Here is a 4,215-nt window from a genome sequence, read left to right as displayed (position 1 = left end):
GGCAGGAAAACAGATGTCACAAGATCATGCAAATTACCGTGGAGTGAAAGTGTGACAGAAAGCTGATGTGTAAATAATGGTGCAGCAGGTTTTGTGTTGGCCCGCTAAACTTTACCTAAACCTCTTTCCAGAGAGTATCATAGAAAAATAATAACTATTTCACAGTAATCCAATGCACTACATATTTGTCCTGTAATACATGTTTCTATATGGGTTGTGTAGGGTTTCGGGTGTTTCTATTTTTCAGAAATGAAATCCCAGTTTAGTTGTGAGTTGAATAAAGGAAGTAATTGATGAAATATATGAGAGGTTGTGCCTTCATAAAAAAGAAACTGACAAATGTATTTAATGTCTATTGAACAAATGCCCTTCAACACGTTTGTCGTTCACTGTGATTTTAATAATATTCGTATTTTTAAAGAGTAAAGCAAACGTCAAAATAACTTTTATTTAAAGTGGAGCACATATCAGCACTTCCAGGATAAGCTACTTTGTCTAAGGACACCTAAAGCTTTCAGTGAGACATTATTTCAGCAGGCTTACAATATTTGGTTGCGTTGACTTTCATTGATCTAATTGGTGACCGAAGATGGCCTACTAATTAAAAAAATTAGGCGCCTTTGACAAATCAGTTACGTGCAAGCCCAATTAACATAAATAAAATTAATCTCCGTTCATTGCAAAACTTACTACAAGACAATGCAGGAGATTTAGGCGGGTTTCTCTGCTACATCCTACTGGCAGTTAAAAAGAACCGTGACAACCCCTCAGAGATGGTTCATTAACGAAAATGGGTGCATGCCATTTTCTAATCAAGTTAGCAAGTAGCTAGTATTTCGTTTTTTGTTCATAGCAAAAGCTAGCACTATTACATAGTTTGCATTTCAGTGCAAAGTTCCATGGTGGCCTGTAGGTGGTAGCATCTACTCCTTTTAGTATTTATTTATCTTTATTTATACAGAGAAACTAACAGTAGACCAAGGTCTCTTTTCAAGCTGAGCCCTGCACAACAACTTTAAAAACACAGACAGGATTTAAATAAAACATTTACAATAACAATTGACAAAAAAAAAAAAACATTTGAAAAATGTAAAAAGTCTTATTAATAAAATGTGTTGATTGTGGCTTTGTTGTTAAATGATAAACTGAACATTTGAATAATCATACCATAAACCTGTACCATAGGATAATAAAGACATTTATTTTGATGGTTACGTGTCTTTAATTGTTTCATATTTTGCAGTGTTGGCACCTTCTCTCATGGTTGTCATTCTACAATGTTAACCAACTGTGGTGCTTATATGCCAATATGTCAAAGACTCCTACTGTAAGCACCCTTTGTCTTATCAACATATTGGTTCACCCATTGTAGCTGAACATGTACAGTTGACTGAAATGTGTGCTGAATGGAGACAATAAACCACTAGAGTCAAAGTTTCCCCATTTCGTTTTTATATTCAGCAGAATTCACCTTTGAAGTTGCCACATCCTGGCATGTCGGGCCTGCCATGTCAGCGGCATCCAACGCCCTCCCTCCCCCATTTGGGATACGGACACCTGTTTGTCTTCATTGTACCCAGCTGTGTTCCTCCTCACTGACCCTATTAAAGTTCATCCTGCGCTAGAGTTTGTTGGTAGTCATTGTTGGGTTTTCATACTGCTGTGATGTTGGTTAGGTTTTCGTGTAGTTTTTGCTACTTATCAGTCCTTTATTGAAAGTAATTTGGTGTACAATCTATACAGCAGTAAAGCAAGGGGCACCCATCTAAGGAGTGTTCAGACATAATGGGAAGTACTCCACAATAAACCTCCTACAAAACCTGTGGAAACGTAGTTATAGCAGTACCATCTAGCTGGTTTAACCGATACAGAATTAGAAAACATTGCATCAAAATGTATGGGTAACCTTTAAATGAGATTCCTTTTAACTAATATGAAATTGATCAATATTATTTTACAAGGATGCCCAGGATTTAATTGCCCAGTTTGTTGAACAGTTTGTGGTAAAGGTATTATAGCAGACTGTGTACAGCCCTCTTTGCATGTTCAACTAGAAAACTTTTAATTTGGGATCTAGTTCAGTTTCTATATGAAAAACATATGCAAACAGTAACATATCAAAAAGCCATGGGTTTTGTGTGATTTGCCTAGTGCAGAGTTGTTAGCTTGGCTTATGGCTTACACAGTCTTATTCTCTTAATATTCCTATAGCCACTCAGATTCATGGCTAAATAGCAAGCCTACCTGTTTGGTTTTGTAGCCTTTGCTTTTAGTTCTATCTTCATTTGGGTTGCCAGATACTCCATCTCCTGAAGTATATAAAGCTAATCTAGAGCCATTCGGATGATGTTGTGATTGGACAACAAGTGAAATGCAGCATTTCATACAGATTTTATTTGCACAAAATACTGATAAGAAAATGCCTGTATAAACTGTTAGGACAATTATAAATTTGTCACAACCCAAGATTTACACTGAACTAAATTATAAACGCGACACTTTTGTTTTTGCCCCCCATTTATCATGAGCTGAACTCAAATATCTAAGACTTTCTCTCAAATATTGTTCACAAATCTTTCTAAATTTGTGTTAGTGAGGACTTCTCCTTTGCCGAGATAATCCATCCACCTCACAGGTGTGGCATATCAAGATGCTGATTAGACAGCATGACTATTGCACAGGTGTGCCTTAGGCTGGCCACAATAAAAGGCCACTCTAAAATCTGCAGTTCCATCACACAGCACAATCCCACAAATGTCGCAAGTTTTGAGGGAGCGTGCAATTGGTATGGTGACTGCAGGAATGTCCACCAGAGCTGTTGCCCATTAATTTAATGTTCATTTCTCTACCATAAGCCGTCTCCAAAGGCGTTTCAGAGAATTTGGCAGTTAATCCTACCGGCCTCACAACCGCAGACCACGTGTAACCACACCAGCCCAGGACTTCAGTGTATAACCACTTCCCCACAATGCTATACAATATATTTTTATGATTTGCTATTGTTAACATGGTGTTCAACTTTAAATCTTAAATCCTGAAAAAGTTGTATAATATACAATTCAGTCATGTTCAAGAATTATGGCAATCAAATTGAAGAGGACAAATGTCAGGGGAAACCTGTCGCTGCTGTAGCTGATGAAGCGTCAGTGATGATGGGATCCAGAACGGATGGTTAGTAGGCGGCTTGGCAATAGGTTCTGCATGGCAGGGATCCACTGCATGGCCCATCGCCTTGAGCTAGCATTCCAAGACAACACACACGGTGGTTCCCAAACCTCTCCTGGGGGACCCCCTGTCGCCTCACAGTTTGGTTGCAGCCCTGATCTGGCTCACCGGAATCGAGCAGCCAGCGGCCTGATAATTAGTAGACAAGTTGATTCAGGTGTGCTGGCTCAGGGGTACATCTAATACGCTGAACAGCTGGGGGTCCCCAGGAGAGGTTTGAGAACCACTAATCTAGAGCAATAGTACACACAAGCAGGTGGAGAATCTCCTGTCTGGCCTGTGTTCTTCCACATGAGCCCAATGGACAGCTTCATATACACACACACACACACACACTTTTTAAGAACATTATTGAAACAAACATTAAGCATACAATGTAATGACTTAACTGTATGGCATTATAACAAAAAAGACTGTGGATTGGAACATGGGATTCAAGAATTACTCACTGGCGTGTGTAGAAGCGATACTTAGTTTCATTTCTTGGAACACTATATATGGTATTATATATTGTATAGCTAACAGCACTTTATGGGTCAGAAAGTGCTTCTATAGCCATACAATCTATATTGCCCCATGAAATTACAATATGGATTTTGCACACCTGTCAGTGATTCTCGAAAGCCATGATTCACTTTGCACAGTCTAGTTTTTTGTTATAAGGCAATAACATTTGTTTTAAGGCAATCTGGTCTGTACATTATATGCTTAAGGTCAGTTTCAATAGTGTACTTAAAATGTATATACACTGATGAGGAACCAAAATATACCACCTGCCTAATATGCTGTTGGTCCTCTTCATGCTGCAAAAAAAACAGTGCCAACCCATGGAGGCATGGACTTTGCAAAACCAATGAATGTGTCTTATCTGACATCAGGACATTAGCAGCAGATCCTTCAAGTTGCGAGGTAGAACTGTTGTGGATCGGACTCGTTGGTCCAGCACATCCCACAGTCAGATGTTTAATCAGATTGAGATCTGGGGAATTT

Source organism: Esox lucius, chromosome 19 (genome assembly GCF_011004845.1).
Source record: "Esox lucius isolate fEsoLuc1 chromosome 19, fEsoLuc1.pri, whole genome shotgun sequence".
In the NCBI taxonomy this organism is placed as follows: Eukaryota; Metazoa; Chordata; class Actinopteri; order Esociformes; family Esocidae; genus Esox; species Esox lucius.
This window is presented reverse-complemented; position numbering follows the sequence as displayed.